Source organism: Dasypus novemcinctus, chromosome Y, assembly GCF_030445035.2.
Source record: "Dasypus novemcinctus isolate mDasNov1 chromosome Y, mDasNov1.1.hap2, whole genome shotgun sequence".
Lineage (NCBI taxonomy): Eukaryota > Metazoa > Chordata > Mammalia > Cingulata > Dasypodidae > Dasypus > Dasypus novemcinctus.
Window position 1 is genome coordinate 2,049,650 of NC_092216.1, and position 19,111 is coordinate 2,068,760.

At 42.0% G+C, this 19,111-nt stretch overlaps 1 long non-coding RNA gene across 1 annotated transcript; it reads right to left on the reverse strand.

Moving 5' to 3' along the window:
- Positions 1-1,417: 1,417 nt before the first annotated feature.
- On the reverse strand, positions 1,418-18,863 carry LOC131277292 (uncharacterized). The gene is made up of 5 exons (XR_009184477.2): positions 18,432-18,863; positions 18,048-18,085; positions 15,116-15,339; positions 13,559-13,645; positions 1,418-1,703 (listed from the first exon to the last, which is right to left on the reverse strand). It is a non-coding gene; the product is annotated as an uncharacterized lncRNA (long non-coding RNA).
- Between the last annotated feature and the right edge of the window lie 248 nt (positions 18,864-19,111).

Consider the following 19,111-nt stretch of genomic DNA (forward strand, 5'->3'; position numbering starts at 1 on the left):
TTAGGTCCAAGTTCTGGCTGGAAAAGCCAACAGGTCCAGGGAGCTGCAGTCCCATGGGGTGCATGGATGTTACCTTTTGGGAGAGGGCTTGGTGGCACCTGGTTGAACACCTGAGCAGCAGGTAATGGACATTAGAACCCAGTGCTCAATGGTGGGAACCATGGGAAAGTCAAGATGCTTGTGGCGTTCCACCATATTGATGTGGGCTCTGGGTGGGAGACTCTTTGTCTCTTCAGAGATAACCTTAACCTAAGCTGTCTGTCCTGACTTGTGGGTGTGGGATGGTGAGAGGCTGCAGCCTGACCTTGGTAACCATGGCAATAACTCCAGTCCCAGGAAACAGTTTAACAGTGCAAAGTCTATAAACTTAAATATTCAGGGGAAATGCAAACCAAATGTGCTAAAAGCTTAACTAGAATGAGGGAAGTCCATGCTAAAAGCTTACCTAAGATGTGGAAGAGATATATGCTAATTCAAGCCTATTGAGAACTGAAACAAAAGGACCATTTGGCCTTTCCTCTCTGTAAAAAGGGACTCAAAAATCTTGTTCGGGGCTCGGGTTTGAAACGGAAAGCTCCCGAGTCCGGCCGGGCCATCAATAAATCATTTTTCTTTCTCAAAACCATTCCTGAGTCCTGGCCTTTCTGTATGCAAATAATTGAACCTCTCTCAAATGCTTCAACAATATAAGGCTGGTGGAGTCATTTGAAATGAGTTCACCTGCGTGGAGGATCCTGTTTGATGACCAATTAAACGAACATTCAACCTTCCTACCTGGACCACTGTGAGGGATCATGCTGTTGGTAGAGTGTTTGAAGAACCTCTGTGCAAGTTCTCAGGAACCTCTTTTGAGAACGGGCTGAAACGGACTGACGATCATGCTTCCCTTCTCCTAAATGGACAGTGCATTTCTGATTGTGACTCTTTTCCTAGAGAAGCAATCCCACCTCTTTCCTTGACTTCTTTTACCCTGCCTATTCGGAGAAAAGAGAATGAGCAAAATACAGGAAAATTTCGTGGACTTGGGGAGGCTGGAGGTTTAAAAGCCGAGGCATAGAATTCTTAGAAAAGGATTGCTGTATACCTTTCAGGATCCAGCTGTGCTCCTTCAGAGATTCCTGGGGGGTACACCTTTTAAAAGAGGCCCAGAGGATGCTAAGGTAATTCGATCTAATTTTTCAGCTTGCTTCATGCTGCTTAAAGCTTCAGTAGCCCTCAAAGCAATCCTTGCAAACAGCCCAATTCCCAGAGCATCCTGAGATGCCAGACTGTGTAGGTATTGCTTCCAAGGAAGTGTTAATTAAAATTCAGCTTAAATCTCCAAATATCCCGCTTTATACTGCCCTGCCCCCACTTTTAATAATGCATAGTTCAAAAAAATTGATAATCAATTTTATTGAAACCTATTCATCTAAAGTGTACCATCAATGGCATTTGGTATAATCACAGAGTTGTGCATTCATTACTTCAATCAACATTAGAGTATTTTCACTTCTCCAAAAAAAAAAAAAAAAAGAAAAGAACAAAACATCAAAGGGACTTCCGGCAAGATGGTGGCTGAGTGAGCTTGCCTTGCCGTCTCTCCTGGGACGAGGCAGCTGGGCACCGCTGGAGGTTCTCCGGGACCAGGCTTTTTCAGGATTTTTTCAGGGCAGGAAGTGTCTGGACATCGATTTGGTGGGAAGGTAACGGAAAGGACTGGTCTATAAGATATAAATTGGGACTTTTCAGGAGGGGGAGGCAAGATGGCGGCTGAGTGAACTTCCCGGTTACTAGCTCCTGGGGGGAATCGGCTGGGAGGCGTCGGAGACTCTTTGGGACTGGCTGTTTCGGGATTTTTCCTGGTCCGGAGGTGTCTGGACATCGATTTGGAGGGAAGGTAACAGAGAGGATCCATCTGTGAAATATACACGGAGATCCCAGCTACGTGTGGAGGATTCCCTCCTTGGGTAGGTGGAGCCGAGGCAGCTAGCACCGCGCGGAGCCCCGGTGGGCGGCGGCCAGGGTAGCCGATACCGGCCGAGCCCGGCTGAGCCGCGGTGGGCGGGGGGGCGGAGCCCGGCTGAGCTCGGCCGAGCCCAGCCGCGCCACGCCGGGCGGCGAGCGGGAGAGCCGCGCCGCGCCGCGAGCGGGAGAGCCAAGCCGCGCTGCGCCGCGCCGGGCGGCGGGCGGGAAAGCCGAGCCCGGCCGAGCCCAGCCGAGCCCAGCCGAGCCGCGGCGGGCGGCAGGCGGGGGACCGGAGCCCAGCTGAGCCCAGCCGAGCCTGGTGGCGGGGTTTCTGTTCTTTGGGTTTTTTTTATTTTTTATTTTTTGTTGTTCTTGTTGTTCTTTTTTTTTTTTTTTTTTTCAATCCTCTCTTTCTTGTCCCCAATATTCTTCTTATACTATTTTACCTTAACAATACAATAGGTCCTACAGGAAATACCTCACATTTGCTGGGTTTCCTCACCCTCCACTGCCTCATTTCTCTGTGAATAGATTTAGCCTATCTACACTATCCCCTTTCCCCTACAACTTGATATCCTCCACCATCTGCTATCTCTCCTATATTCCATCTCCCTTTCTTTGATCCACAAAGTGTCTAACTCTTAATTTCTAATACCTTTGTTTAGTTTTCCATCTGGTATTCATCCCTGAAACTATTACCTTTCTTTTCTCTTTCCCTCTCTCACGAAAACAATAGCCTCTTAGTACGTACCACATTCCTCCCATATTCAGTCGTCTACCTCATTATAGGTACTTTCCTACTACTATAACTCTACACAATTTACATGATCTAACCTCCATCCTCCCAGAACTCATATTGTTGCTTTGTAAACATATATCACCAATACTACTTCACACTTTTTCCTTCCTTACACAATTGACTTTCCCCAGCACTAATACTTTCCTTTAAAGTGAGCTTAACTAGCAATAAGAAATTGGAATAAGAAGAACAAAGTGACAAAGAGAAGATATAACACTTACGCAAAAACAACAGCTAATTAATCTCCAAGACTAGACAAAGAAGCTAAGGAACTGATTAAACCCGTCAAGAAAAAATGTTGACAAGACAGCAACAAAAATCTACAAACCAAACCAGTAATCAGGAAAACATGGCTGAATCCAATCAACAAACTGAAAATCAGGAAGGGGGGCAGGACTTCGCACAAGCAATGAAAGATCTCAGAACATTTATCACCAACAAATTTGATGAAGTAATGAAAGAGGTTAACAGCGTGAAGACAACACTCGGAGGGGAAATTGCAGACATGCGCAAAAAAGTAACAGATATGATGGAAATGAACACCACAATTCAAGAAATAAAAAATACACTTGCAGCAAATATCAGCAGACTAGAAGAGGCAGAGCAGAGAATTAGTGACGTGGAAGACAGTGCATTGGAAATCAAACAGATAGTAGAAGTGGTCAATAAAAAGGTAGAAAAAATCCAGATAGGACTTAGGGACCTGAATGATAACGCAAAACGCTCAAACATACGTATTATAGGCATTCCAGAAGGAGAAGAGAAGGGAAAGGGGTCAGAAGGAGTGTTGCAGGAAATAATGAATGAAAACTTCCCAAATCTACTGAAAGAGACAGATGTACATATCCAAGAAGCACAGCGCACTCCACTGGTCATAAACCCCAACAGGCCCACCCCAAGACATATACTTGTCAAATTATCCAATGCTCAAGACAAAGAAAAAATTCTAAAAGCAGCAAGAGAAAAGAAAACCATCACATACAAGGGAAACTCCATAAGATTAAGTGCTGATTTCTCATCTGAAACGATGGAGGCAAGAAGGCAGTGGTATGATATAGTCAAGGTACTAAAGGAAAAAAATTTCCAACCAAGAATACTCTATCCAGCTAAACTAGCATTCAAAAATGATGGAGAGTTCAAAATATTCACAGATAAACAGAAACTGAAAGAGTATATCAACAAGAAACCTCCCCTTCAAGAAATTCTTAAGGGAATTCTGCAGGAAGAAAGGAAAAAACAGGACAGTCAGAGATGGAGGAGAGTGTAAAAGCAACAAGAAAGACAAAAATAGAAGGGGAAAATAAAATAATACAAACAAAATATAACAAACACAAATCCAACCAAAATATGGCTACCATAAATAACTCTCTAAACGTAATAACACTGAATGTCAATGGATTAAACTCACCTATCAAAAGATTCAGACTGGGACACTGGATAAGGAAATATGACCCATCTATATGCTGCCTACAAGAGACACATCTTAGACCCAGAGACTCATGGAGGTTGAAAGTGAATGGCTGGAAAACAATCATACAAGCAAACAACAACCAAAAAAAGGCAGGAGTAGCTATATTAATATCAGACAAAATAGACTTTAAATGCGAAACAATTGTGAGAGACAAAGAAGGATACTATATTTTAGTGAAAGGGACAATTTGTCAAGAAGATCGAACAATCATAAATATTTATGCTCCTAACAAGGGCGCCTCTAAATATGTGAGGCAAACGCTGGAAAAACTAAGTGAAAGAATAGATGCATCTACAATTATAGTGGGGGATTTTAATACACCACTATCAACTCTGGACAGAACATCTCAAAAGAGAATCACTAAAGAAACAAAACATTTGAACAGTATATTAGAAGAGCTGGATCTAGTAGACATATATAGATCATTACACCCAAACACAGCAGGATATACATTTTTCTCAAGCGCACATGGAACATTCTCCAAGATTGACCATATGCTAGGCCACAAAGAAAGGCTTAATGAATTCAGAAAGATCGAAATCATACAAAACAATATCTCTGACCACAGTGGAGTCAAGCTGGAAATTTGCAAGGGACAGAGACCCAGACTTCACACGACAATTTGGAAATTAAACAGCACACTCTTAGAAAAACAGTGGGTCAAAGAGGAAATCTCAAAAGAAATCAATGACTACCTTGAAACAAATGATAATGATAACACAACATACCAAAATTTATGGGATGCAGCAAAAGCGGTACTGAGAGGGAAATTTATAGCCATAAATTCATATATCAAAAAAGAAGAAAGAGCAGAAATTGAAGAATTAACTGCACATTTGAAGGAATTAGAAAAACGACAACAAAGTAACCCAACAGGAAGAAGAAGGAAGGAAATAACAAAGATAAGAGCAGAACTAAATGAAATAGAAAATAAGAAAGCACTTGAAAAAATAAACAAGACCAAGAGCTGGTTTTTTGAGAAGATCAACAAAATTGACAAGCCTTTAGCGAGACTAACAAAGAAAAAAAGAGAAAAGATGCAAATACACAAAATAAGAAATGAGAAAGGTGAAATCACCACTGACCCCACAGAAATAAAGACTATCATAAGAGGATACTTTGAAAAACTATATTCCAACAAAAATGACAATTTAGAGGAAATGGACAAATTCCTAGAAATACATAAGCAGCCCATACTGACAAAAGAAGAAATTGATGATCTTAACAAACCAATCACAAGCAAAGAGATAGAATCAGTCATTAAAAATCTCCCAACTAAGAAGAGCCCAGGGCCAGACGGCTTCACAGGTGAATTCTACAAAACATTCCGGAAAGAACTAACACCAATCCTGTTGAAACTATTCCAAAAAATCGAAACAGAAGGAACACTGCCTAATTCCTTCTATGATGCCAACATTACCCTAGTACCAAAGCCAAACAAAGACACCACAAGAAAGGAAAATTACAGACCAATTTCTCTAATGAACCTAGACGCAAAAATACTTAACAAAATACTTGCTAATCGTATTCAACAACACATTAAACGAATTATACACCATGACCAAGTGGGATTTATTCCAGGTATGCAAGGATGGTTCAACATAAGAAAATCAATCAATGTAATACACCATATAAACAGATTGAGAGAAAAAAACCACATGATTATATCTATAGATGCAGAAAAGGCATTTGACAAAATACAGCACCCCTTCCTGATAAAAACACTCCAAAAGATCGGAATACAAGGAAACTTTTTGAACATGATAAAGAGTATATATGAAAAACCTAAAGCCAACATTGTTTACAATGGCGAAATCCTGAAATCCTTCCCTCTAAAATCAGGAACAAGACAAGGATGCCCATTGTCTCCGCTACTATTTAACATTGTCTTGGAAGTACTGGCTCGAGCACTGAGACAAGAACCAGATATAAAAGGCATTCAAATTGGAAGGGAAGAAGTCAAAATTTCATTATTTGCAGATGACATGATCCTATATATAGAAAACCCTGAGAGATCTACAACAAAGCTCCTAGAGCTCATAAATGAGTTTAGCAAAGTCGCAGGTTATAAGATCAATGCGCAAAAATCAGTAGCATTTCTATACACCAATAATGAGCAAGATCAGGAGGAAATCAAGAAACAAATACCATTCACAATAGTAAATAAAAAAATCAAATACTTAGGAATAAATTTAACTAAAGATGTAAAAAACTTATACATCGAGAACTATACAAGATTGTTCAAGGAAATCAAAGAAGACCTAAATAAATGGAAGAATATTCCCTGTTCATGGATAGGAAGACTGAATATTATTAAGATGTCTATCCTACCAAAACTGATCTACACATTCAATGCAATCCCAATAAAAATCAACACAGCCTTCTTTAAGGAACTAGAAAAACTAACTATGAAATTTATTTGGAATAAAAAGAGGCCCCGAATAGCCAAAGACATATTGAAAAAGAAAAACGAAATAGGAGGAATCACACTTCCTGACTTCAAAACATACTACAAAGCTACAGTAGTGAAAACAGCATGGTACTGGCATAAGGAGAGACACACAGACCAATGGAATCGAATTGAAAGTTCAGATATAGAACCTCATGTATATAGCCATATAATATTCGATAAAGCCACCAAACCCTCTCAACTGGGAGAGAATGGCCTATTCAACAAATGGTGCCTGGAGAACTGGATAGCTATATGTAGAAGAATGAAAGAGGATTACCATCTCACACCTTATACAAAGATCAACTCAAGATGGATCAAAGACCTAAATATAAGAGCCAAGACCATAAAGACCTTGGAAAGCAGTGTAGGGAAACATCTACAGGACCTTGTAATAGGAAATGGCTTCATGAATATCACACCAAAAGCACGAGCAGCAAAAGAACAAATAGATAAATGGGACTACCTCAAAATTAAAGCCTTCTGCACCTCAAAGGAGTTTGTCAAGAAAGTAAAAAGGGAACCCACACAATGGGAGAAAATATTTGGCAACCATATATCTGATAAGAGACTTATAACTTGCATATATAAAGAACTCATAGATCTCGAAAACAAAAAGATAAACAACCCATTTAAAAAATGGGAAAAAGATTTAAACAGACACTTCTCCAAAGAAGAAATACAAATGGCTAAAAAGCACATGAAAAAATGCTCCAAATCCCTAGCTATCAGGGAAATGCAAATCAAAACTACAATGAGATACCATCTTACTCCCATAAGATTGGCAGCCATGAAAAAAACAGTAGAATACAAATGCTGGAGAGGATGTGAAGAAAGGGGAACACTCATCCATTGCTGGTGGGAATGCAGAAGGATCCAACCATTCTGGAGGACAGTTTGGCAGTTTCTCAAAAAATTATCCATAGATTTGCCATATGACCCAGCAATACCACTGCTGGGTATATACCCATCAGATCTGAAAACAAGGACACAAACCGATATATGTACACCAATGTTCATAGCAGCATTGTTCACCATCGCCAAAAGTTGGAATCAATCCAAAAGTCCATCAACAGATGAGTGGATCAATAAAATGTGGTATATACACACAATGGAATACTACTCAGCTGTAAGAACCAATACACTACAATCGCACGTGATAACATGGATGAACCTTGAGAATCTTATGTTGAGTGAAGCAACCCAGGCATTGAAGGACAAATACTATATGACCTCAATGATATGAAATAAGTTAACTGCCTCAGAGAGCTAGAGTCTGGAAAAGTGGCTTACTGGAAATCGGGGGGTGGAGGAAGGATGTGAGTTAATGTCTGTAGGGGTGGAATCTGTGATGAGCTGGGGGTAAGTATGAGCACAAAGAAGGGACAAAATGGGGGCAAGGGGTTACCTTCGGGTGGGGTTTTCTGGGTTTGAGGGGGGCTGGGGATGGGAAGAGGGGAAATATGGTCCAAGAAATAGGTGGGAGGGAGGGGCAACATACAAACATGGGAGAGTGCCAGAAGTTCATTGAGAACTAAATGTTGAGTAAAACGTATCAAAGTATAAGTAGGAGGGTTACCTGGTTAGGACGCTCAGGGGGTATGGTCTGATGCGGGAGGACTCCGGAGGGAATAGCTGAAGGCTCATTTTGCCAAGGTGGGTTCTACCATTGGGTGGGGTGGACCCATATCCTGGGGAAGACTAATGCCGTCGAATAGAGAGAACTGTATCTCTCGTGAGAAAGGACGGCTCCCAGGGCATTAGATTGGCAGGCGTTGTGGGCCCTAAGGGGAGGGGAAAATGGACGAGCAATGGATGGAACAAAGGTAAATAAGGGGGCAAAAGAGGAGTTATGTGAGAGTACACGAGGATGAATATAAAACAGCTAATATTACACCAAAAACATATAGGGGATGACAGACTAATAATGAAAACCATAAGACAAAACATAGGATAACTAAAAAATTTAGAAAACTGTACAACCTAAAGTATGGACCACATAGTAAGCACAAATGTTACCTTGTTTGAAAACTATAGTTTCGGAATCTGTACATCAGTTTCAGGAAATATGATATAAATAAGTTAAAAGATTATTGCTGTGGAAGGGAAAAGGTTTTATGGTGGATCTGGGGAAATACTGTATATTGTATATATGAATTTTGGTGATCTAAGACTCTTCTGAAGCTGACATTATGTTGGTATTCACTTTACGGGAAGTTTTGGATCACAGAGTGGTTCAACAATGGCAGCGGAGGAATACTGATATGGGATGTTATTGACAGGATATATATGGTTGACAGGGAGTTATACAGGGCATATGCCCAGGGTATATGGTAATATCTATATATACTCATAGTGGAAACAATTAAAAACAACAGCTGGGGGGGTACTGGGCTCCTGGCCGGGGGGTCACTGTTGTGGGCCCTGGGAGAGCAGCGGCAATCCTCCAGGTGCAACGGCAAGAACCAGGAAGGAAGGAGGGCCCAACAGTGGGCTCTTGATACTAATGGCTACACTTTTGAGCCTATGCACCTGCAATAAGAACAAGGCCTAGAGTAGCATTGTGCCTGGGGGTTTCCTCCTGACAGCCTTCATGTTACTCAAATGTGGCCACTCTTACAGCCAAACTCAGCGTGTAGATGTGATGCATTCCCCCCAGCGTGGGACACGACACCCGGGGATGAGCCTCCCTGGCACCAAGGGATCACTACCACATACCAGCTGAAGAAGCAACTAGAAAATGACCTTGAATTAAAGATTCAATGCGGAACAGCAGAATATACCTATCTACATATAATAACATGACTTCGGGAAGCAGTTTGACCTAATGTAAGGGGGAAATGGAAAAGAGAAATGAGATTATAAGGCTGTGAGTCTCTAAAAAAGAGTCTGGAGGTTGTCAGAAGGAATACCCCTATGTACAACTGAACAGAGTCTAAGAGACAGATAAGGTAGATACAACCCCAGGTATTGGTTCTTTTGAGGGATAAAGAGACCCACGGGTTCTATGGTCATGGCAGAAGGGGTTCACTGCCATGACAGATGGCCCTTCTTTGGAGCTGGTGTTTCTGCGTGATGGAAATGGACTCAGAGGGGATCTCTTTTCACAAGACTTGCATGCTACTTTATTGGAATTGTAGTTGGTGCTGGGTTTAAGATATATGTAGGGGATTTGAATCTCTGGACTGATAATATGACACCCAGGCCCAGAGCCTCAACAGACTTCAACTCCTACACTTTGACTTATTGGACTTACTCCACTCAGCTAACATGGAGTTGAAGAAGGTCAACCACCACAACATGGAGCCTAGAGTGTCTACAACTAGAAGCGGGAAGAGTGCATCCAGTACCCATGTGGAATCTAAGCCCTCACTTGACATAGGTGTGCAATGGACACAACCAATCCAATGTCCACAGAGAAAATGTGGAATGGGTGTGGGAACGGTAGCCATGGGGGCTGCTGGGTGTGGGGAACGGGAGGAAGAGATGAGATGTGGAGGCGTTTTCGGGACGTGGAGTTGTCCTGGATAGTGCTTCACGGACAATTACGGGACACTGTAGATCCCCCCAGGGCCCACTGGATGGAACGTGAGAGAGTCTGGGCTATGATGTGGACCATTGACTATGGGGTGCAGTGATGTTCAGAGATGAACTTACCAGGTGCAATGGATGTATCACGATGATGGGAGAGAGTGTTGCTGTGGGGGGAGTGGGGGGCGGGGGCGGTGGGGTTGAATGGGACCTCATATATTTTTTTAATGTAATTAAAAAATAATAATAATAATAAATAAATATTAAAAAATAAAATAAAATAAAAAAAAGACTTAAAAAAAAAAAAAAAAAAACATCAAAAAACCCTGACCCCTTAGTAGTTTTCTAGCCTTCCTCTGCCATACATAACATTAATCTATCTTCATCTCTGTAATTTATTTGTATTTACATTTTGTATAGAAGGAGTCAAACAATATGTAGTACTTTTGTCTCATTTCTTTCACTCAGCATATTTCCTTTTAATATTAATGGAAGATTTTTAATATATTACTGTACACTACTGCCCATTGTTTGCTTTAGTTGCATTTTTGCCCAAATATCACCCTGATATTAACTTCTTGTAACATTAACGAACAATTGTTCTGTTTCAGAGAAAACCATTCTTATGTACACGCTATTAACCATACTCATGTCACACAGTCCCATGTTTCATTTTTCAGCTTTCCTTCCAGTGATATACATGTCCTTAGAATGTTCCTTTCAACCACTGTCAAACCCATATAATTGTGCTGTAGATTACAAACCCTAAAATGTGCTTTCACCGTTTCTATTCATTTCTAGACAATAATGTATAGTTCTGTCATCCCATCCTTGATGGCCAATTTAACAGTATGTTCTCCTCGTGTCCATTGGCATCTCTTCTCTGGGAAGAGCAGAGGCTATGGAAAGTTCCAGAACGGTGGGAAGAGATGGGGCTTTGGCTTTGACAGTCTAAGATCCACACCTTCACTTTGCTGTTTACTAGCTGCATGTTTGTCTTCAAGCTACTTAACAGTCCTAGCGCCTCCGGCTTTCTCATTTGTAAAATGATAACAGTAATTTTGTTTAGACTTTGATGAGGATTAGAGACAATGTATCTATCAGAGGCAGCACAATCATAACCATGGATAAATGTTCTTTGTTACAATAGGATGCCATGTTCTCAAGGAAAAGGTCTTTTACAATGCCCTTTTCAGCAAACCAGACCTAATGGTAGATTTATTTACTCCTCTGCCTTTGATTTCACATCAAAAGCTCAGACGTGGGTTTGTCTTGGGGGGCGGTAGTACGGGGATGCGCCTTGGGTCATTTCCATAATCTGCTGTAATGAGAACCCATCTCAGTGGTTTATATGGTTGGACATAACCCCTTACAGATCTGCTGTTTCAGTAAAACAAAGACTAACATCTTTGCAACTTACAAGAATTTATTTGAATTGCAAAGCAGTTGGGCAGGGAAGACATTGTTTAATTAGCATTCACGACATTGTACCTAAACACAAATTCAAATTATCTGTTTTAATTTGTGTTCATTAAAAACTGGGAAAGACCCTGAACTCTGTGCTTTGACGTCCATTTTATGTAGAAAATGGACAGAGAAAACAAAGCCATACCTGAGACTATCTCTTTTGATGTTATTAATAATATTCTGTTAACAACATTAGTCTACCAATAGTTTGCTGATTCGATATCCAAGCTTCTTGGCTAATGCCATCATTGTTATTGGGAAAAGGAGTAGCAAGGCAGAGCACAGACACGTGGATTTGATTGGAATTCTCCTGGTATCCGTTACGTGCTGGCTCGGAAAATTTGGGCACGTTATGTACGCTCTCTGGGCTTGAATTTCTTCCCTGGTTTAATGATGATAATATGAAAAGAATGGAGTGGTTGCTATGTGATTAGGATGACAAACCAGTCTATATAGAAGGTGGTAAGTGCACCCATGCATGGGGTGTGTTTGTGTGGGATTTTGAATGATTTATGTGTTCTGACATAAAACCTGTCAGGGTGATTTTGCTCTCCACCTATGTGTGGCAGTGTGAGATTATTTATGAGTTCCAAGAAAGAGAGATGGTGTTTGTTAACTAGTCTGCTTCTTTGGGTGATACCCTTTAAACTTGGCTGAAACGTCTGAGTAAATTATGTTAAGATTACGGCTTTGATTCAACCATGCCATTAGAGTGCGGCTCAGCATTGAGTTCCAGCCTCCTTGGTGGGCTGAGAAAACAGACTCTCACACGGAAGTAGACACGGAGAAGATACACAGAAGATCCTGCAGCCAGGGAAGAGAGATGAGAGTGATAGTCTACAGCTGACCTTGTGAAGAGAACAGAGCAGCTGAGCACGGAAGGAAGCAAGCCCTGGGAAGAGAGCTGAGCTCTGTGCCAGCCCACAGGTGAGATTAGAAGAAGCTGGGACTGCAGAGCCTTAAAAGAAAGAGGAAGGCTGAACCCTCACAGACGTCGCCCGCCATCTTGAATCAACACATGGCCAATGACTTTGGGTGAGGAAGTACCTCTTATGGTACCTTGAGTTGGACTCTTTATGGCTTTGTGATTGTAAACTTCTACCCCAAATAAATACCCTTTATAAAAGCTACCAGATTTCTGTACTTTGCTTCAGCACCCGTTTGGCTGACTGATACACCATGCCTCAACTCTGCCTTGATTTTGCTCTCCTTCCATATTTGGATCCCAAGGGAAATCTCTGAGCATGATTTTTTTTTTTTTTTTTTTTGCATCCATAAATCTGCTGCTTTGCATTGCTATTCCCAGGTTTTGGCGACTGCTTCTACATTAAGAATATGAAGAAGATAAAAAAGCACAGACATATCCTTTGACACAATGTGGCAAATTTTATGAAAGTGGAATTTATGCCTCATCTATTCACCATGGTGCCTTCAGCATTTAGACTAATTAATTAATGCCTGGGACATAGAAAGCCTGCAGTAAATCCTTGCCGGATGGCCCCTGGATTTCCAGACGGATCTTTGGAGAGCTGCGATGACAGGTGTCAACCAAACAGACCCAAAACGATGAGCAACTCCCCCCAAAAGCATGGCCTTTGCCAGAGGGTGAGGGAGGCTTGTGTCCGTCTAGCTTTGAGAACGGGCCCACAGAACTCAACGTCAAAGCAGAGAGTTGGGGGACAACATAGAGGGCTGGGGGTCAGCTCATTTTAAACCATGCCAGTCAGGCAGGCTTGAGCTAGGAAGACGCATTTCCAACAAGAAGCTACTGTTGAGCTATCAATGGAAGCAACCCAGAAATGATCACCAGATGGTTTCTTCCCTCGAATCCACTCCGAGGAAGCTCCCACCCACCCACACTTCTGCCCACCGCCCACTTCCCCAGGGCACATACCCATCGGCAGAGAGTGCCCCCTGGAGGCAACTGCTTCTACTGCCTTTGGGGAGTGTTGGCCAATGACCAGGAAGAAACAAGAACCACCTAAAAGAGAAAGGCATCTGTTAGTTGGTCTACCCAAGTACCAGACCCACCCCAAGCTTCGTAAAATGGAGAAGGAATGTGACCACCAGGATTGGAGGAGATTGGGGCCCTTCAGCTTAGCACTTCCCCTGGATGCTCATAAGTCTCTAGAAAATTGATGGGCTCTCATCAGCTGCCCTCACTTCCAGTGAGATGACAAACACATATAAATTTTAGAATATTTTTAGGTTTACAAAAAAATTGAGAAGCTAGTACAAAGACTTGCCATATAACCCATACCCAGTTTCCCCTTTATGTTAACAACTTGTATTAATGTGGTATTTGTCAGAATCAATGATGCAATATTGAAATATTTGTCTTAATCAAAGTCTAGAATTTATTTTCCTTACTTTTTTTCTCTTTCTCCCTCTGTCTATCTCTGGTTTCTCCTCTTTTTTTTTTTTTGTCTTTATTTATTTTTTTAATATTGCATTCAAAAAATATGAGGTCCCCATATACGCCCTATCCCCCTCACCCCACTCCTCCCCCCATAACAAAAATAATTGAAGAAAATGTGGCCTTGGTGTGGAGTAAGTGGCCATGGTGGCTGCTGGGGGTAGGGAATGGGAGGAAGAGATGAGATGTGGGGGCGTTTTCAGGACTTGGAGTTGTCCTGGGTGGAGCTGCAGGGACAATTGCTGGACATTGTATGTCCTGCCATGGCCCACTGGGTGGAACGTGGGAGAGTGTAGGCTATGATGTGAACCACTGACCATGAGGTGCAGCGGTGCTCAGAGATGTATTCACCAAATGCAATGAATGTCTTGCTTTTTTTTTTTTAAACCTAATATCCCTTTTCTACTCCCATCTAGGAAACCACATTGCATTTAGCTTTCACGTCTCCTTAGGCTCCTCTGAGCTGTGACAGTTTTCTCAGGCTTTCCTTGTTTCTGATGATCTAGACAGTTTTGAGGTGTGCTGGCCAGGTATTGGTAGAATGTCCCCAGACTGGGATTTGTCTGCCATTTTTTGGATGGTTAGACTGGGATTCCAGGTTTTTGGAAGAAGACCAGAGAGACAAAGCATCCTTCTCATCACATCCCATCAAGCGTACTTACTAGCCACCCGACTTACTTCTGTTGAGCTTGACCTTGGACACTGGCTGAGGTGGACTGTCTGGCTACTCCACTGCCAAGTTACTCTTTTTTCCCCTTTCCAGGCCATCCTCTTTGGAAGGCCACTACCTTAGCCCAAAATTAAAGAGTGGGAATTTACCCTCCACCTCCTTGAGGAAGGAGCATCTACATAAATAACTTAGAATTCTTCTGCACAGGAGATTTGTCTTGCATCCCTCACTCTTGTATGACTCATCGAATAAATAAAATGAGTATCAGTGCAGATACTCATTTTACACTATGGGTTATAATCCGATCGTACTTCAGTTATTTTGTGGCTCAACAACAAAAGTGACAAAGACAGAATTGGATTTACCGTTACAAAGCTTGAGGGCAACCTCGGAGTGAGCAGACTTTGAAAGGGATGGTCATCTCGGCATGCCACCTTTCCCATCTGTTGCCCGGGATGGATGAAGTTATCACTCACTTGAGAATGGTCTTCTGTTCCCATGGAAACTTCAACAGCCTCTTGGCTCTTTCTCAGGGTACCAGGTAGATCCAAATAGTCCCAATCTGTCATAGAGGAGGAGGCAGGAGTGACTGGAGAGAAGAGGAGATCCAAGACAGTAGGTGAGCATTTCAGAATGAGTCGGGGTGGACTGTTGTGACAGGCAATGCCGGACCACAGAAACAGGCCGTTTGAGTCACTCCATTATAGGATGCTAGGTTATAATAAGATACGACTTTCTTTAAGACCAAAGTTTAAAGGCTAAATATTATCTTCTTTAAGACTACTCATTCATGAAAAACGCATTGAGTTGCATCTGGATGTGATGAGCTCTGACAGATATTGGAACTTGATGGCATCAAGACCACAAATGCTTCTTCTCTGTAGATTTTGCCTTTGAGTAGAGAGGGGTCACTTAAAAAGCCAAAACCATGGGCAGTGGATTTGGCCCAGTGGTTAGGGCATCCTTCTACCACATGGGAGGTCCACGGTTCAAACCCTGGGCCTCCTTGACCCTTGTGCAGCTGGCCCATGCACAGTGCTGATGCGCACAAGGAGTGCCCTGCCACGCAGGGGTGTCCCCCGCACAGGGGAGCCCCACGCACAAAGAGTGTGCCCCGTAAGGAGAGCTGCCCAGTGCGAGAGAAAGTGCAGCCTGCCCAGGAATGGTGCCACACACATGGAGAGCTGACACAACAAGATGACGCAACAAAAAAAAGAAACACAGATTCCCGTGCCGCTGACAACAACAGAAGCAGACAAAGAAGAACAGGCAGCAAATAAACACAGAGAACAGACAACTTGGGGGGGAGGGGGAAGGAGAGCAAAATAGAAGCCAAAACTACATAATTTCAAATTGTCGTCAGTATTAGAAACATACAGTAGGAGTATAAGAAAATGTCCATGATATAAGATAAAGTGAAATGTGAAGATGAAATATTACACAAGCGTAGACACAGGACTTGCAGGATAAACACTGAAAGGTGAAGAGTCGTTTTTCTTCCAAATAAACCTCCACATTATAAAAATATTAAAATGCACAAGTATGAGCATATGCAAATGAAAAAGAGGGGTGGCAAAATTCAACAGTCAATGGGTAATCGACAGACAAAAAAGAAATATTTTCTGCAGTGGTTTCAACCTTATCTGCATCACTGGCTGCCATAGCGACTTGAGCTTTCATACTTTTCAAGACTTTTTTTTTTCTCCTTTATTTTCTTTTAAATGTTACATTCAAAAAATATGAGGGCCCCATATACCCCCAGCCCCCCACCAGTTTGTGTGTGGGGTACTGAGAAGATTATTATCCTGATATACAGGTGAGTCAGACTAAACACCCAATAGTCAGGTGAATCAGGTAAACAGGTGAGTCAGAATAAACAATTACTCGATAACTATTTCTCAAGTGCCTAACCTGAATTCCTCACCTGTGAAACACGTTTGTGGGAAAGAGAGGGTAGTGGAAGAAACAAGTGAGTAGATCACGTTCCCACAAATCTTGAATTTCCAAGTAATGACTTGAGATCCTTTAAGCACCCAGTTAATGCCCCTTGGAGCCCCATGTGCTGAAATAATTACTGTAGCACCAGGAGGAAACCAGCATATTGTCAAGGAGAACTCCTATCCCCTGTGCACGGTGTTTCACAATCTTTAAGCCGTCCTTCAGGCCTCACCCAGAGTTCAGAAAACTGGAGCGGTGAAAACGTCAGCCACCTCCACCCTGGAGGGTTTTTCCACTCAGTGCTTCTCAAGACATCTTTCCGATCTAAAATTCATACTCATCGCAATTCCATCACCACCTCAGGAAGGGTACCTTAGTTTGCCAGATCAATAAGCCTGTAATTATCACGATATTTTTTTTTCCTAGAGTTCATTTGTAGACTATCTCCATCCTAGGAGCTGAATCAACCTTTTCTAAAATCTATGTTTTCCGAGTTACGACTTTCAAGCTGCGTCTTGTGAAGTCCAGTCACCACTGATATCTCGAGAGGTCTAAAGAGTTGATTTGTCCCTTTGTCTACATTTACATCAAAGTTTTGGTAAGAGATAGTGATGATATTAGCACAGAATGTTAAATGTTATTAATACCACTAAATTATATATTTAAAAACAGCTAAAATAGAAAATTCTGTTACGTATATGTTACTGCAATAAAAAACTACAACATGAAAAAAAAAAAAGAATAATGCAATGGTCTTGCCATGAAGGGGCGATTGAAGATGTCCTGGAAAGGGTTGCCTGAGTCTATTTAAGCATCACCCATCAGTTAGGCAGATGGTTTTCTTTTTCCTGCAATTCCACATCCCCGATTTCACATCCTGGAGGTCTTGTGGAAAAAAAAATCTCTGAGGCCAGCAGAAAGAAAAGCTTGTGACTGACACGGCTTAATTCTTGACTAATTGGGATTAAACCGTGCCAATCCCGCAGTTGAGATCCTCACCTGGTTTTGCTTATTGCATTCTGATTCCATTTTTCCTTGGAGAAGTTATCAAGAAATCAGGACAAGCCCATATCAGTGCTCTGTTTATTTTTCCAGAATGCTCCTGATTAGGCTTATAGGCATTAGAATACAAGAATGACTCCTGATCATTTAATTACTTTGCAGTTTCAATCGTGCACTTTCCCAAGTGATCAGGCTGAGCAGGACTGGCCTTTAAATTGTGTTCATTTTTGAATTATTATTGGGAGATACATGATTTGTTCTGGCTATGTAATGACTTAAAAAAAATTTTTTTTTTCAGAGCGTTCCCAATGGAAATCACTTGCTATTCCAGACTAATGATGGCGGTTGTTACTTAACTGATTTCAGTTCCCCGGGGGAAGTTGTTTATTCTTCTCCTGGAAAGAATCAGAATATAGAAACCGTCAGCACCTTTTGTTCTCTGTAAAAATTACTAAAATCTAGAGAGACCTCAACGTGTCACTCTCCCACTGGCCCCATCTCCAACATTCACATGTCCGAAATCCGAGGGTATGCCCCTCCCCACTCACAGTGCTTATGTTCTAAAGATTCCAGAAATCACCTTCCTCTTCTATTTAACCAATGTCAAGAACTCTTGCATCCTCTGCCTCTCTAAGTTAAATGACAGGTGGCAATTAACGACACACTCTCCCATGAATTTTTGCAGTGATTCTCACCATGATGGGTTAATATTACTCTCATCAGATGATTATGATTACTCACGTTTTCCAGAGCAACTAAAAGCTTCTAAGGAGGTGAATGACTTGTCAAGGACACACAGTGGCGCATGCACCTGGAACTCAAAAGCACGGAGACCAGCTCCAAGGTCAGAGACTTGCTTTTGGGCTGGACAACTGGCTGAGCTGCTTCTTGCATAAGCAGCGAGATTTGAAAGTAGGGCGTGGAAATCGCATTCTTTTTGTAGAAATAGAATTCGAATGTGGCAGCGCTGTTTTGGCTCATCATTCATTCGATCTAGGCTCTCTCATAATTTCCACAATTACTTGGCCGTGTATTCACTTGCTTATGCAGTAATTATTTATGGAGTGCCCCTACCTGGGCTGGGCAAAGACGATCCAAAGACGAGTTAAAGAGTTGGGTCAGGAGCTTTCACTCGGGACAAAGGAAATGAGTGCCTCAGCCCAAGTCCATGATCTACGGAGACAAAATGAAACCAGATGTCAAAGGTAAGTTCACACACCATTTAGCCTTAAGCTTCCTCTTCAGAGGAAAATGTGGAGCCCTGGGTATCTGTTTAGATTAGGGGATACTTGATAGGTATATTGATATGGGCTCTGGGTGGGAGGCTCTTTGTCTCTTCGGAGATAACCTTAACCTCAGCTGTCTGTCCTGACTTGTGGGTGTGTGACGGTAAGAGGCTGCAGTCCTGCCCTCGGTGACCA